We start from the raw sequence: 17,864 nt of genomic DNA on the forward strand, positions 1-17,864 counted from the left end.
AGCCATCTGTGTGTTTGTGTGTTTACATGTGACCTGTTTCAGTGTTCCTTCTGCTTTTCTTTTTTTTTTTCTCTAAGCCGTCCTCATGTCAGGGCCATTGCATTTGACTCCACAGGCTTTTTCTCTCACTTGATTTGACTCTTTCTCTGCCACCAAAGAGCAACAATATTGATAACAAAACTTATAAAATGGCTTTAAGATGTATTTCACTCATATAAAAAGGGCCCTTGCACAAAACTAAAACGTCTATGCACTAAAAACACACAAATATTTTTGAAATTGGTGCCACATGACTAGAGAAAACAGAAAAAAAGGATGTCTTTGCTTAAGAGGTAGAAAACCTACAACTACCAGAACGCTACGCCCTTGACTGAATGTTGAATGGTTCGTGTGACGAAAATGGCAGCCGGCTGGATCTTGTACGACAGTTAAAAAGTAAGCTAAAAACACATTTCTGAAAACATTTGAGGAGAGAAATATGCAAATCAGTAAGTGATTCTTGGTATATATTTGATCAGCACAGCTGTTTGATCTCCGTTTTGTCGGCCTCCGTTTTGGCTGTGCAGAAAGGAGTGTTGCGCCCGCTTCCTGCTCACAAACTCTCGCCATTACGGTGAAATGGGGCATTAAAATATGTTTGTAAAAACATTTTAGACACGAAAAAAGCAGAGCAGTAAAATAATCTAAATCTAAATTCGATAGGCACTCCATTGGATTGGATTTCGGTCGTGTCTGAGAGACAGAGAGATCAGCTGTAAACTCTTTGAGTATGTGATGGTGGCAGCAGGGTTGGCAGCAGTTGGCGGGCAATATGAAAACACAGAAGTCCAGATGAGGTCTTTTCTCTGACTTCTGCGTGGTTAAAACTATAAATGAAGTTTATAATTTACTTTTGTTATATATATATATATACATATATACATACACATATATATATATATATATATATATATATATATATATATATATATATATTATTTTTCAACAATTATCTCCGTTGTTAGCATTATGTTATATTTTGTATTTTCATTCCTTTATTTTATTATTATTATTATTATTATTATTTACCTATTTATTTATTTTCTCCCCAATTAATTTACTTTTTGGGGATCCAAGGAGGGTGAGATGTGTGTTTTTGAATGTTTGTGTTTATATTGACTAAAAAAAACAAACTATAAATAAAGTTTGTTTTCATGTAATTTATTATTTACTTTTATTTTAGTTTATTTTTATTTATATATTTTTCAACTATTATCACTGTTGTTGGCATTATTATTTACCTGTTTATTTATTTATTTAAATAGTTATTTATTGTATGTTTATTTATTTGTCACCCAATTTATTTACTTCCAGGAGGATGGGGTGTGTGTTTTTGAATATTTGTGTTTATATTGAAAAACATCAACAATAACAAAAACTATAAATAAAGTTTGAAAAAAAAAAAGTCCCACTGTCTTGTTAATGTGAAGCTTGTCTAGTTGCTTGCGGCGACGTTATTATGGAATTTTCAGGGAAAAAGAAAAGTAAAATTCACGGACACCAAAATACAAAGATTACTAGAGCTGCCAGGAGAGCCGTCCTCGTGCTTAATTAACAGCACCTGGCGCGTGGAGCTGCACGCGAAAGGAGAGAAAAAGTAAACAAAAATGGCTGACGAGTGACGGACGGACACCGTTAGCATCTGTTAGCAGCGGGACTGAAGAGGATCGCAGGAGGGTCTGAATGGACCAAAGTGACGTTTGCCGGTAAGTTTATAAAACGTCACTGTTGCTTAATGCGATAGCGGCGCACTTTTCACCGGTGAGCGGTTGTTTGGTCACTCAAAGTGAGGGGTGTAGCTTTCCACCTAGCTAGATTAGCGTTTTAGCGAGGTGTGTTGAGTCTAAAACCAGGGTTTTCCGTACTACGAAGGTGGTTCGCCTTTCACCTGGTAATTTATGTGGCAAACTTAACCGGTATGGTTAAGTTAACGCAGGTTAAGTTCTGAGTTTCAGCCTGAAATTAGTTATAAAGCGTCTTTCACAGCGTCTTCAGGGAGCGTCACACTAAAGTCAGTGTCAGTTTATGAGCCAGACAAACTGCCAGCTGAGAGAAAACATTATAAATGCGCTTTATAGACTTGTTGAGCTACATGACTGCCACCAAACGAAACTGTGCATTTACAGTATCACTATGTGCATCAAATACCCTTTTTTTTTTGTTTTTAATTTGTTTTTAATTTATTTATTTTTTATACAGCAACCTGCAGTTCTTTAGTGATGCAGAAAATCTGATAAATATTATTGTTTACTTTAATCATCTGATTGTGACTCTCACTGACCTACTGAAAACTGTTGTTTTCTGGTCAATTTGTCCACAGTGACTCTAAAAGAAAGTTCTTTAAAACCACAGATCGCATTATACATTAACAGGTAACAATGTATTTTTAATCAGGATGATGTTAATTTAACACGTGTGTTATAATTCCTTCAAATCATACCATATGTTGCCGTTTTTTATTTTTTTTTACATGCTTAGTTCTGATTTGCTGAGGTCTGTTTTTGCACTGCTGTTATATTACAGCTGATAGCTTGGTCTGTTGGTATTTATCACAGATATTATTCAATCCGTAAAATTCATTTTACATTAATTTATCCAAAAACTAAAGTGGGCGTCTCCTTCATTACAGGACAGTGTAAAACCTAACTTAAAATGCAGCTAAAATCCTCATCATGTTTCTAGTGTTGGAAACGACCATTCTGCTTTTTAGAATCTGTTTCAAAACCAGAGTGGAAAAAAAAACAATGGAGCAATAAAATGATTCTGCTAACCCCATAAAAATAGTGAAAACACTTTACCTGTCACTCTGGACTTTTGTACATCTCGAAACCCTTTTTTTTTTCCAGTGATGTGATTGGTCAGAGGTCGGGGGTTGGACAGTTTGTGATCTGATACCCTAAAGTTAACCCTTAGATTTGTTAAGGGAACGCCAAATATGTATTTCATTTGCTATAATTTATATATATAATAGCATATTATATTTATATCCTGTCAAACTGACAGCAGTTATTGGCTGATGTATACCTGCAAGTTGGGTCGAACATAAAATAAATTAAAAAAAGAATTTTGACAAAAATTGGTCAAAAAAGGGAAATATTTTTAATGTAAATGCATATCAGTTAAAGTTTGATTTTTTTTTGGTCCCATTAAGTACTAATAATGAGTTTCAGCCCTGAAAAAAACAATATGTTTCGACCTCTAGTCTGTACCCGTGAAAATACAGTTTGGTACCAAGCGCTGGTCATTGCATACTGACTCACTGTATGTTGATTAGTTTTATATCAACAGGCTTTTCTTTCTCTCTAAAAACCTGTAAGTTTTTGTTCATTATAATATAGACATGATTCCTCGTTAGTTACACATCATCATCATCATCATCATCATCATCTCAGTAATGTCCATTTGTCAATGCCGATCTGCACAGAAAGAAGTCAACAACATTCAACAGCCCTGTTGTTCTACAGCACACGCTCTCACCTATCCACCAGAACCAACTGCTTCTTTTGTAATAAAACAGAGATGAGATGGCGTTTTAGGAGTTAACCACAAAATCCCACAGAAAAAGAAGAAACAGGATGCATTCCCAAGTATTCGATGAGAGCCCTACTCCTGTCCTTCATCGCGTGTATACACTGCTGACCCCGAGTGCGCTCAACCCATAGTTACAGATGATTAGTAGAGGAAGAGGGCACAGTTTCTAAAGAACCGCAGCAGGCCTCATCTGATGCAACAGTGGAGCTTCTTGGTTTATGCAGAAAGCCGGTGGATGATACAATGTTGTATAATCAGCTGCAGAGTAGCTTGATCTTCACACGGCATGTAGCAAAACAGTGACCTTTACACACACTGCAATTGAAGCAGCGTTGAAATTAACTTTTTTTTCCAGCCTGCCACTGTGGCTGGTGGATTCCAACATCTACCAGTCACTCTATGGATTGTTTTTTAGGCTGGCGAGTGAAACAAATCTAGCAGCCACTTGTGTACTTAATTTCCAACCCTGACTAAAGCATGAAAGGATTTTGCAGTTACATTTGTTGCATAAGGTGGTAAAAGCTGATGATAGAATATGTCACCAGGAAACACTGATGTCTAAAGATACCGAGGACATGTTTAGAGAGATCTTAACATGCATTACATAACTAGCTCATTTCTGCGCTGCTACCTCTACCCATGCTTCCCATAAAAGTGCTAAAGCTAAAAAAAGTTGCAGTTTAGTCGGCTACAGTTGTATTAACCATTCTCAAACTACGGCATGTGGCATATGTACATTTACATACCATCTTCCTTCAGTGAAGTACAGCAGGATCCACTCTAAATAGAGGAAATGTGTGTGTGTGTGCAAACGTGTGTGTATGTATGGTGGTGGTGTTGGGGGGGGGGGTTATAGGCTGTGGTCTAACAGATCACAGAAAACCACAAGAAATCGAAGGGGGGGTCAATGTGGTTGGGCCAAACATGGAACAGCATGTCTCGTTATCTCTCGGCTAACATCTCTGTCCCTCTCCGTGTCCCACACGGCAACATTCAGGGACCAAGGCCTGTGTCGTGATGTGACAAACTCAGTTTTTTTTTTTATTAGTATCATCAAACATAGCGGGGGGACACGTGCGTCAGCGAGGGAGTGAAAACTTGGCATCGTGAAATATTGCGTCACTAAAGTTCCTGGATATGTCCTGTCACAACAACTAATTCCCTTCCTGTAGTTTTTGGAGCATGCTCAGTGCACGTACCCTCGTGCCCCTCCGGCTGGCCCCCCCCAGAAGCCTGTTTCTATCTGCCTGGCCAGCCCAGCGATGACTCAGCACTGACTGACTACAGAACACACACAGATGCAGACACACACTTCCTCTCGCTGTATCCCTCTGGGGGCTTGGCCGTCTCCGTTCCCATGGTTTTCCCTTTCTTTTCATCCTCTCTGTCCTCCACTGTGAGGATCTCCAGATGTGTTTGGGTTCATGCTTCCTTTACTTTTACCTTGACTGAGGGCCTAACAGGGCCCCGTTCAAGTTGTGAGGGAAAACAAACAGGCGAACACACTTGTGTGTCCTCTTTCTCTGTTCTTATCCAGGACCTCTAACCTCAACTTGGCGCTTTGTTATCATATTATTGTTTTGCTAGACGGCATTCAGCGGGGGATGACAAGAGAAAATAGGCCAACTCAAACACACACTAAGTTGCAAATGGAAAACATTTCTGCACAATAGAGTTCACTAAAGTTCCTGCATTCACTGCTTTCTTTCTTTCTCCCTCACCTTACTCATCACTCCCTCCTCCTCTTCCTCAATGCCTGCATTCTTCGCTGTGACACAAACACACTAGCACACTGACGGCTTTCTTCGTCTCCCTCGTGCTTTACAGGAATCTGGCACAGCCTTCCTGCAGCAACGAGCAGCCTGAGAAGCTCCGGTCCTGAGCAGTGACGGGGCGAATGTCGGCATCAGCTGCAGGTTTGTTGGCAAGACAAACTACGATTGAACGAATGCTACTGTATCACCTTTGACTGTGAGAGTACAGAGGCTGCAGCTCAACCACTGTTGTTTAAAATAGCAAACAGAAACGGTGACATCGACAACTCGCAGAACTCATTTGCTGTTTTTGGACAGATGCACGTGTCAAACAGGTGCTAGAAAGAAATAGTCTTCCAGGAAAGCAGCTTGTGGCAGACTGACATTTAGAGAAATATAGTCTCTTTTTCTGAACATCTGAACAAACTGACAGATAATTGATCAGCAACAACTTTTCCCACCAAAAAACCCCAAAACAAATTATCTGCATCAAGCGTCTCAAATGTGAGGATTTGCAGATTTTCTGTGTTTAATTAAATTTAATTGAATATCTTCATGTGGGTCAGACAAAATATGCATCTTGAAGTTGCCACTTTGTGCTGTGGGGTTCTGGGTGTCATTTTTCACAATTTTCTAACAAAATTTAAGGAAACTAATCAGCAGATAAATTGACAATGGAAATGACTGCTGGTAACGTGCTGTGGATGTTAGGGAGTCTTCTCAACGGCCTCAAAATCAAAGTTTGAACTATGATCTGAATGGTTTAAAAAGTCAATTTGAAGACAATGTATAGCAAAGCTCTTACCTTCTCTCAGAACTGTGTTGCTCCTGACACCAGAAGTGCAAATAAACTCCTTTTTTTTCTTTTTTCTTTTTTTTTTTTTACTGGAGGACAGCCTAAAGCTGATTTTAATCAAGCAGGGAAGAAACACACGTGAACTGATCTGGTCAGCATGAGTAACCTCATGACTCGTGTCAGTTGACGGAGTTGATTTATTTTTTTTTTGATAAGTTTATGGACAGATTGGGGGATACATGTGTGATGCAGTGGTGTGTCATTCCTGCTTACTGCCAAAAATTAAAAGAGTTAGTAGTGTGACTGTGGTAGCCAGTAAACAGCATCCTGGCTGTGGCCTATTGGGAGCAGATCCAAGATGCAATATCCTTGAAACTAGCTTTGTCTTTGAAATACAAATACTACCAAGCTTAAATCATAGGCTAACTTGTTTCTGTCAACTCTGAATGAAATGAATTTTACCATAATAAAACTACTGTTTATTTAAAAAGAGTCTGGCAAGTTTGGCAGTAGCAATTTTGGGACTGTTTCTGGTTTAAAAAAGGTCTGTCTATGTAGGGATCCTTTCTTTAATGTTATCACTTATAATATATTATATGTAATATATATTACAATTCCAGCTTGTCAGTGGCGAAACAAGCATTTTTAGTGAATGTAAATGGACGGCGCAAACACATGGAAAGTTATTACATTGTAGCCAATTTTTTACTGCTGTACCACACTCACCAATACTGGACAAATTAAAAAAATTGTGTTTCCCATTAGCGATTTAGACAGAAAAACATGGGAAAATAGGGTCCAGGTTGAAAAATACGTATGCTTCCATTTAAGCCTCCAAAACAACACAGACATTACCACTACAACATTAAGATTTCAAAACAGAGAGAGATGGCATTAATTTCTGTGCAGAGCCAACAAATTAAAATCTACAAAGACACACAAAGACTGAGGCTTACACAACACATGGAGAATTATCAGTGCTGCTGGTGGAAGTGCTGTTGCAGGGAGGTCCTATTTATATCTCAAGAGCTTGGTATCAGCGCTCACACACCACTGTGTGCTCCCTGTTGTCCCCAGTTGGGAGCAGCTCTTGTTCGATGCAATGGACTCACACACAAAAGAGGTCTCTGAGCTTTCAGGTCATGTATTCATAGCAGGCGGTAACTGCCATGGCTACGGGCTGAGGCCAGTGCAAAAGTAGCTTGAGATGCAGTACTGCTTATAACTGGTTGTACAGAGGCTCCAAGTGGGTGGAAATCAATGGAAAATACATCCAAATTCTCAAGGGAAAGAAAGCTGAATTCTTTCACTGGTGGTAAAATTTTGAGCGTTCTCGAGCTTGAATGATTAGTCAACGAAATGATGAGTCATCTGATAAAAAAATAATTTAAAAAATGTATTTGCTAAAATGCCAAACATTTGACAGTATCTTCTCAAATGTGAGATTTAGCTTCGTTTTTTTATAACATTACAATACACTTAATCTCTTTGGGTTTTTTACTGTAAGTCGGACAAAAAAATGCAATGAAATGGAATCTGTGACGGACATTTTTCTGACATTTTGTGACAATTATTAGAGATAAGAGCATATTAATTAATAATGAAAAAAAGTATTGGTTACAGCCCTTGAACACACTGTAAAGAATACAGCCAATGGTCAACTAGGACGTGTGTTTTGCGTGAGAGGAAATAACTCTCTACACCAGCAGATGGCAGTAGTCTGTGTTCGTCATTAAAAAAAGGACACCGGAAGACCAACAGGACAAATACAGGATGCTAGTTAACCGATTATCACATTAACAACAACCCGATGGTGACCAAACAAATGCGCTAGCGAACAATAACACAAAAAATTACAAACCATCTCTGCTAAAGTGCCCAGTGGCTAAAAACATGATCTTACCTAATATAAGTCGGTTTTGATCTCACACCCTCTTCAGTTTAGGAGTTTGATTGCTTTCTTTCCATTTTTTTCTTGTGATGCACTGAACCGAACTGCCGATCACAGTGATTTCACTCACTTACGGGCTACGCAGCAGATTCAACACACTGAATCTGCTCAAAAGCCACCGACAAGAACCAACTAGCAGCGACATTGTGGGAGAGAGTACACTAACTAAAGCGACAGGCAGTCACTGATAGCGTGATACTGCACTGATAGTGTCTGTACTTTAATTACTTAAAAATAAAAGTTTTCACTCTAACTCAATTTGTTAAAATGATCAATAATATCATGAGGAAAAATGTCCATCCTAAAGTGTGACTTAGTTCATTTTTAAAAGCATGAAAATATGAGATATCACTTTATTTCTCCCTGTTATGTGATGTTTTATAAACCAAAAGATGAATTGATCAACCAAGAAAAAATGTCAGATTATTCAACACTGAAAATAAGGAGTGCACGATATTGGATTTTTTGCTGATATTGGATTTTTTTTTTTGCTGATATCCCATATGCAGATATATAACAACTAATTTAGAAGATGGGAGACATAAAGTACAATGCCTTTCAATGTATGTAATATTAATTCATTTATTGTCCTAAATACGAAAATACTTTGACTTAGGGTTAAAAAAAAAAACCTGTTTGTGATCATGGCAGACATCAGTATGTTGGCTGATATGATATTTCATTTTAAAGCCAATATTGGCCAATAGTGATGACATGCCAATATTATCATGCATAATATTAAAATAAGAAATAATCATTAGTTGTTGCCCTATGGCTATCATTCAGTTCCACCCCTGAACTGTGCTAAAATGTGGATTTTTAACTACAAAAACTAACATGAAGCCAGCAAGCAGTAAACCCAACCACAAGTCTTAAAGGCGTCCATTAAAAAAAATGCACACACACATCTTTTTTGTGTTCTAACACACACAAAGAGGCACGTGGGTATGAGTAGCCAGTCTGAGAATGTGTGCATATGTACACCTCCAAGCGTTGTTTGGTTGTTCACTGCTGCAAAAATAGGATGTGCTCCTAATTGTCATAGTCATTATATTAAATGCAATTTACAGCTAGCCACATCCTTCTGACCTTTATATAGCCCTGGCCTTATTACCAAAATCAGCCGGATCCAATCTATTGCTTACAACTCAATTATTCTGTGTGGCATCAAGGCTTTCTGAGACATCAAACACTCCAGTTTTTATGGGAAAAACTGGAGTGGAAGATATAAATAAATTGAAAAAAGAAATGTGGCAACATGTGCATCACAAGGTCTGAGATGAAAAACAGATTCTGTTACCACCTTTGAATGTTCATTCTCTGAATCACTGAATGAATCACAGGGCTAGAGATAAATTTACAAAGCACGGAGAGAGTGTGAGCGCTGGAGTTAGGGGCTTATTAAAAAAAAAAAGAGAGAGGAGGGAGGAGGCTGCAAGGAGTGAGGGAGTCAAACATGAAAAGGAAGAGGAGGAGACAGAAAAAACAAGGGTCACAGGGAACAGACAGACAGATGAGGGGATAATGAGAAGGCAGGCAGGAAGTGAGGAAAACGGAGCAGGAGAAAGGCGAGGGGAGAGGAGGCGGTGCCAGGTTTTGTGGGTGAAGGTCCAGGTGGCAAAGCCAAAGAGGAACAGAGACCAAAGGATCTCTGCTCGGCTCTGCCTGGGCAGCAATCACAGAAACAGGAAGCCCTGCCCTGCCCTGGCAAGCAGCGATCACCACACACACACACACACACACACACACACACACACACAGAGCATACCAAAATACACTCCTACGTCAGGGGTGGAACGAGTAGATTTAAGTGCAGGAGCTGTTACTTTAAATATAATATGATTGTAATCCATTTGTGTTGAAAGCTACATGTTTAGCTAACATATGCTACTTCTAAAACAACTCCTCTTGCATTGCTGAGAATACACACATAAAGAATGATAATTAAAGGTTTTATTCTGGAGTATTAATGACAGTTAACTATTACCGCACTTCTTTGAGACAACAGTATATTTTCCATGATAAAATAATTCAGTTTCAAATAAGAAACGCAGCGTTTTACCAGACTAGAAAGAAGGGCAAAGGGTTTGTGGAAGGAATAATTTGACATTCGCGTTGTGGTAAAAGTTAAATGACGTCTGATTGATACCACACTCATGGCTGTACTGTAAGGACGTAGCTGGCACCAACAGCTAAGCATAAAGACTGAAAACGGGGGGAAGTGAGCTTGGGTCTTTCCAAGTTGGGCTGCAGCTAATCAATTTATCTGTTGTTTATTTCAATCATTTATTATATTGTCTCTCAAGTATAAGAAATCATTGAAAAACCACAATTTCTTACATCATGATTTCCAAAATTCAACACAATGTCTAAAAAAAGTTTTGTTCAACCATCAGTCAAAATCCCAAAGATACTCAGTTTATGATCACATAAACAGGATTTCCAACATATACATTTTTTTGATTTTCTATTTTTGAAGCTGGACCGTTCATTAGGAGCACTGTTGGAATACATAAACCGTTCGTTCTATTCAAAATGCCACAATCTCGGGCGCGGAGCACCCTCTGGGCACAGACAGAGCAGCAGAGTGCCAGGTGCAGTTAAAATAATACTGTACTGGTCACTGCGCTGGTTCCGAAAAAATTTGCTTTCACTTGCCCCCCCAGCAGCTGCTTCTCTCGTCCATCAATTGGATCTGCTCTGATCGGATTGACTGGTCAATTATCAACCCCGCTAATGAAACTCACCAAAGTACTTTGGAGGAAAAATAGCAAGAGTTCCGACAGTTCTGCCTTGATTTACTGGAAAAAAACGTCAGAATTTAGAGAGGGTACACAGAAGATACGAGAGCGATAAAGGGATTCAAACACACACAAAACGAAACAATATGCTCGTCACCAAATGCCTCACAATTCACAACTGGGGTATTTACTGACATGTTTCATGTTGCAGAAGGATTGATTGATGGATACCAAAATAGTTGTCAATAAACGTTCTGTCATTATTAATCAATTAAAAAACAAATTGTTTCAGCCCTAGTCCAAATGCAACAAAATCTGCCTATCAGAGCCTCTCAGCTCACAAATGAACACACACAGAGAGTAGAGTGTCAAAAACCTGCTTAAATGAAGTCCGCAGCTAAAATCAGGATTTTGGTGACGATTTTAAGTATGCAGCTCTGTTCTATCCTTGTTTTACATGAACACAAACAACATTTTAGCAAAATACAGGAAGGAACATCCATGAGAATAAGCAGCTATTATGCAAGTCTGTTTTTATCTAAAGAAAAAGGTCAGGGATTCCCACCGAAACAGTCACCATTCAATATTGTTATGACAAGCAAAACAGCCCGTTCCACAGTTAGCCAACACACCAGTTAATGTGAACTGACACCAAGTGACCTTTCTCATCCCTTTCACTTCATGTTTTACACTTGAATGCAACAAGCAGCTGTGAATCAACCGGACTACAGCTAAATGCAGCTAAAACTGTTTTGCTTGATTGATCAGCTACATAAAAGAAGAAGTCTACATGAAAAAGATGCACCGTTGCAGACACGGGATCGGCTGCGTCTCAGTGTTCCTGTTTGTGTTAAGTGAGATGTGAAAGAGCTTTGATAATGAACAGAGCAGAGAATGAGACGCGCAAAGCTTACATAATTGAAGAACATATTGTAAAAGAGGAAGTAGCGCCGAAACATGAGATAACCCTCGGCTTCAACTTCCCATAGCTTGAGGAAAGCGTCAGCTGATTCAGGGCGAGCCTGCAGCTTCATCGCAGCCAGAGACCATTATAAATATAAACCAGTCAGCAAACCAGTCAGTAAACCAGTCAGTAAAGGATAAAATGTTGGACATGTTTGTTTGTGTACAGCCTGTTCTAAAAGCTAAACCACTTGGCATTCTTGCATTAAAGCTACAAGCAATATTTTTTAAACACCTTACAATAAGAAAAAAAAATACGGCTTTATCCAAACTAGTGCTGCAACTAATTATTATATTTAATGGTGAAACAGTGAAAAATGTTGATCAAAGCACAAGATGACATCCTCAAGTTTCCTGTTTTGTCTAGAATCCAAAGATATCCAGTTTACTGTCAAAGAGGAGTGAAGAAACTAGAAAATATTCACACTGAGAAAGGAATCAGAGAATTTGGACTTTTTTTCCTTAAAAAATTCTCAAACCACTTAATCTATCATTAAATTAGTTGGTGATAAAGTTAATAGTTGGCAACTAATCAATTAATTATAAAAGCTCAAACCCACTTAACACGGCTATGGGGTGAAAACAACCTTTAATCTCCAATGTTTTGCATTTCCTTTAGCTGGTGCTCTCATCTACAGTGACTTTCTGAATCAAAATATGTATCAATATTTTGTTTTCCACCGTTTGCATCTAGAAATGGCAGCTCATTTATAATAAAAGAAAAAAGAGGCAGTAACAGCTGCACACTAGGGGAAGACTTATCTTTTGTATTGCATATGTTTAGGCTAAATACTATTGGGCACATAGGGTTTTTGTTTTGGTTAGAGCATTCTCTAGCTCTACTTTCCCACAACAATGCAGGCTCCAATGCAACACAATGCTGCTATTCTTGAGACATACAGAAATAAAGCCCGGCCGCCTTCTGGTCATTTCCTGTGGTCTGGGAACGGAGCAAGAGGGAGGCAGGTTGGAAAAAGAACAAAACTAAAAGGCTGGATCTGCGATAAGAAAAAACCCGCAGAGCTCCAGCAAGGATTAAAAGTAGGAAACCCAACTGTAAACTCCTGTATCAAAAGCACTTTCCCATCAACACAGCAGCGGAAAACAAATTCACCTTAAAACAGTTTTTATGATGATTATGTGTCCAGTAGCACAATTTTCACTAACAAGCATCCCTCCAGCTGTCCAGCATCCTACCAGTGACTAATACAAAACGTCTCTGCGCAGCCTGCAGTCTATCATTATGCTGTAAAGACAGAGCCTGGCATGTCAAGGAAATACTAAAATACAGGGCTCCCACAGACATAATGACAGGAGAGAAAAATGAAAAGAGAAGTCAAGTTTTGGCTGCATGGATAGATGTGATCTGTGAGGAGGGGAGACTAAAGGAATGAGGTCAGTGGTGACCGTCACGCATCGCAAACAACCTGTCAGTTAATGCCTCTTTTCTTCCTGTGTTTTGTTCATTCATAACGTCCCTCTATCCATGTCTGGAAGTGAGCGGTGTGGATAAAATTTACTTTACCACAGCCAGCGCGCTTTATTGACACAGTATTAAAGGTTCTGTATGAGACATTCAGAGCATTAATATGGTGGCAAACCACTATTTGCTATGTAAAGATATTGTGGCGTAACGGCGTCCTGAGCAGAGAACTAAGTCACGTTACTTTAGAGCTTCTCCAAGTCACGCTACTACAGAGCTTCTCTGTAGTTAGTTATGGTTAGCCGGTCTGGATGCGTGTGCACGTTAGTGCATGTGTGCATCCCACTGGCTAGTTGATTGTCGCCACTTTGCATTGTGCTCATACAGCGGTTACTGCTGATGTCCGGACGGCAGAGTCGTTGACGTGTTGCACCCACTTTCCCGATCTGCCCTCGTTAATAGAGTTGGGGGGTGTTTGAGATTTTTCCAATACTGGTGCTAAAACAATACTTTTAAAATGGTTATGGTTAAACATAGATATACAGATAAAAAATAAATCATTATTAACATTCACTTTATGAAAAAAACTGAACCCAACTATAATAATCTCTCACTAAATAACAGTTAAAAGACTACTAACAGAAAAATAACATTTGATTTGGGATCTGTAATTGTCTCACTAACTCAGGAGAGACTGACATTTCTCTATTATTTCTCTATCAGGAGATACTGAGACTGTCACTACAGTGAGAACAGCTGGTCCGCCTTAACAGTCCACCTTAAGGGAGCATGGGAGGCTAACTTAGCTTGCTAACTTCAGTGCTAACCCATTTCACTTTAATCAGCAGGTGACAAGAGAGACACGGGAGCTTGGCTTGGGCCTCGAAGAGTTTAAGCATTCATTCACTGACAAACAGCCTAAACTGTCACGGCCACGCTTACTGCAACCTTACTACTGTCACTGACGCACACTGGGAAATACACACGCTCGCTCAAACCATCTATCTTATCTATCTCGCTCTCGCTCTCTGTCTTACTACTCAAACCATCTTGCACCGAAATGAGGCACCAAAATCTTCGTTATGATTTGGTCCGGTAGGTACCCAACCCTACCGTCGACAGCGTTAGCTCTGTCAGCACTGTTGCCTTAGATATTTGAGTTAGCACCTTTAGTTGCTAGCTGCTGGCTCAAACACTTTAAGTTGAGAACCGTGTCCAGACAACTGAGTGTTTCCCAAAGAAATAGATTCTATGTGTGGTGGACGTCCATGACTTTTTTATTTTTTCTCCTCAGCAGCAGTTTGCTGAGTTTGAGCTTTGGGTAAATAACTGAGGGACAAATTGATGATCATGTTCAAGATTTTCTTTTCTTTATTTCTTTTTTGTAGTCTCATCGATCAGAGCTTATCAGATCCGATTGACCGTTCAGAGGAGCAGGCTGCAGAGGAGAGTGAAAGCAAACTTCCTTCTGCTGCTGACACAGGTAAGACCCAGCGCGGTAAATATCCACCACAATTTGCCAGACAAGGGGACACTTTCAAATGTGTCTTTTTTTTTTTACCAAAAGTTCAAAAAAAGATATACTACTTACAATGTTGTAAAAGAGAAAAGAGCAGCAAATAACTCATTGGAGGAACTCAAACCAGAGGATTAATTTTCTGCCGATGGACAAATTGACTAGTTTCAGCTCGAATAGAGTAGTTTTTGGCCTTTAAATACAGTCACTACAGGGTAAAACAAAAAAAAAAAGAAGAAACTGAGTCATAATATATATACTCTACTACTCCCTAAAGTAAAAAAACATATGCCAATTTAAAAAAATACGCCAATTCTGGTCTCTAAAATAATTCTGTGAGTCTATTAGTATTTCTAATATGCAATTACACAAAACTGAATCTGGACTTTGTTTGAAATATGCACGCACACGTATGCATGATCCTGCAGTGAAGTACACTGAACAAATCTTCTTATTCAGTATACTGTGCCCAGTTAAAAATTACAAAGATAAAATGTGCACTGTTTCAATGAAGAAAAAATGGACATGTGCAAAGAAAGGTTTCCCTGCACACACACTTTGAGCCCTGGCAAAATAAACAGAGACTCCCTGTGCATTTCAGAACGTTAAATGGGAATACACTGAATAACTAAACAGTTTAAGTGTTTCTCGGCTACAAAGCCACCAAAAGCTGACCTCAACTTCTTACTGGAACCCTTAAACACAGGCTTAGTTTCTGAAAAGCTGAAAACAACAATCCATCATTCACAACTCGGCTGAGTCAAATCAATACAATTCAGCCAATTCAAGCATTCAAGACTCAAATGTTCCAGCCGGGGAGAGCACGACAGAAATCTCTGGCTGAAATCCACAAGCACTTTATGAATGAGTCATCCCGGCTCTTGATGTGTTTCTGATTCATTGTGAATTATGAAGAAGCATGATAGTATTTACGATGTGAGATACTATTTATTATGTATGTGTGTTTAACTGTGTGTAGGGTTGTTCGGGGGTGTGAAGCAACTCACTCACTGCGATTAGCTGTGAATCATCTGCAGGCATCTGACTTCCTGGAAAGCTAATTCAGGAGTTATAAACTTTTCCACATTGGGACTCATGAGGAGCAAATTGAATTTCAAAGTTTTTTTCTCACTTTCTGTAACAGAAAACATCACCCAAAAATCCTGTTTTGGGATTTATCTCCGCAGTGACGGCAAACTCTGCGCTCATGTTGAACTGACATGATACAAATCACATACTTTGCATGACAGCATGTTTCTACTTTCACTTCAACTTAGATGTTACTCCCATTTCTGCTAAACACACACACACACATACAGGAACAAACACACAAAGAGCTATTTGATACGTGTCTATGTAGGATTGAAACTAATGATTATTATTGATCAAACCAAATAATGTTTTCTCAGTAAACTGTTTGGTCTATGAAATCGTGGGTTTGACTTAAATATTTATTTTCACTTGCCCAGCTGCGCATGTGGGCCAGAAATGTACTTGCCTGAAGTCAGTTTTTGCTTGCCCCAATAAATAATTGTTTTATTTACTGGCGATTATAATTTCTTACAAGTGTGCGATCTGTACTGCACATGTGCAACTTCCAACGAGGGCTGTCCCAAATATCAGTTTTTGTGCATCAAAGTCTCACTGAAAAATATCTGCCATTAATCAAAGCTGTGAGAGGGCGGGGGAGTAACAAAAGACAAGTACAGAAGTCTGACTTTTTTGAAATAAGAGTTTAAAGCTAATGTCACAATTAATCACTTTTTTAGCATGCAGGTTGCAGTAACACTGGCTATAATAGCTGAAAAAAAGGATACTTTGCAAGACAGCTAAGCTGTTACTTACAGTTTTCAAGTGATTTTCAATGCTTATTGTAAATTTGTGTTGCATGCCAGTTTCCTGTGGCATATCTGGCACCCTTTGACATTATTCCAGGCGCCTGACTTTTTCAGCGCCTTGCTAGCGTGTCATGTGGGGTCTAAGTGTCTCTGAACTGCTGAGGACTAACGATAGATGACAGCAAGTTGGAGACAAAAAGCATTGTTTCAATGTCCTTGTCTAAGATTAACTTAACTTAAATTAATCAATGTTGATGCATTATAAATAATGTCGGATTATTATTTCTCATTAATTTATGGGTGGATTATGGTTATGGATAAGGAAAAAGCAAGACGACTCACTCTCAGCAACTTTCATCATAAGCTTAAGAAAAAAATTACGTATTTATTTTATTTTTTTTACCACTTGCCTGATCGGGTAGCTGGATTTACTAGCTTCACTTGGCATTTTACTTGCCCCAGGAAATCGTGAAATCCTTACTGTTGAGCCCTTAAATATTTTAAAAATTCCGAAAAAATAGCGCTCACAAATATCCCACAGTGCTGTCTGCAGTAAGCTCCTTATGTCCGAGAGCAAAAGATTTTTAGTTTACTGTCACATTTAACAAAAAAGCATCAAATCCTCAAACTTGAGAAGCTGAAATTAGAGAGTATTTGGCATTTTGCATGAAAAACTGACAAAATGATAAATCTTTTCTCAATACTGTTACCGATGAGCCGATCCAATAAATTGACAAATTGTTGCAGCTCTACATGTCGGCACTCGTTAACCTGCAGAAAATTCTCTTGACTAAAAAGCAAACTTTCAGGGTGTGTGTCTTTTCTTAAGTCTGACAAAAGGCAAAACCTTTGACCTCATCCTACTTCCTAGCTGTGTATACACACACACAAACACACACCCACACACAAAATCCATTAATACATTGTAACTGTAGAGCCTTTAAGCACACACATTTTTTAAGCGCTATCCTCATTCTGCTGCAGCTAAATCGGGCCTATAATCAACATTCTTCTAGCAACAAGAACGGGGGCGCATTAGGGTAAACACACGCAAAACACATACACACAGTCTCTAATTAATGCTGCTTTGGAAAAAACACACAGGCACGCATGTGTGTATGCCCCCCCTCAAGCTCTTGCATAAATGTGTTGCAAAGATGCAAAAATTTAACCCTGCCGTATTCCTGTGTTTGTGGTCCACACAGTTGAGTCTGAGATGTTTAGGCTTAGCTGTTTGGGTGGCCAAGTGCTGTGTGAGTCAAATCCCACACGCACACGCACATACACACAGCACACACACACTGCTAGATAA

The 17,864-nt window shown here is 39.0% G+C and overlaps 1 protein-coding gene and 1 long non-coding RNA gene across 4 annotated transcripts in view; one reads left to right on the forward strand and one right to left on the reverse strand.

Annotated features, from left to right (window-relative positions):
- Positions 1-17,864, reverse strand: part of sh2b3 (SH2B adaptor protein 3) — a 67,982-nt gene that overhangs the window by 44,908 nt on the left and 5,210 nt on the right. The window contains exon 1 of one of the 3 annotated variants that reach the window (XM_042487673.1): positions 4,317-4,362. The exons of the other annotated variants lie outside the window; for them this stretch is intronic. The gene's annotated coding sequence lies outside the window, so the exon portion shown is untranslated. Of the gene's footprint in view, positions 1-4,316; positions 4,363-17,864 lie in introns of those variants that run through there. 3 annotated transcript variants of the gene reach the window in all.
- Positions 5,437-16,228, forward strand: LOC121944017. Its single transcript, XR_006105891.1, has 3 exons — positions 5,437-5,486; positions 14,587-14,681; positions 15,694-16,228. It is a non-coding gene; the product is annotated as an uncharacterized LOC121944017 (long non-coding RNA).

This window comes from Plectropomus leopardus, chromosome 6 (assembly GCF_008729295.1).
Source record: "Plectropomus leopardus isolate mb chromosome 6, YSFRI_Pleo_2.0, whole genome shotgun sequence".
NCBI classification, from domain to species: Eukaryota; Metazoa; Chordata; class Actinopteri; order Perciformes; family Serranidae; genus Plectropomus; species Plectropomus leopardus.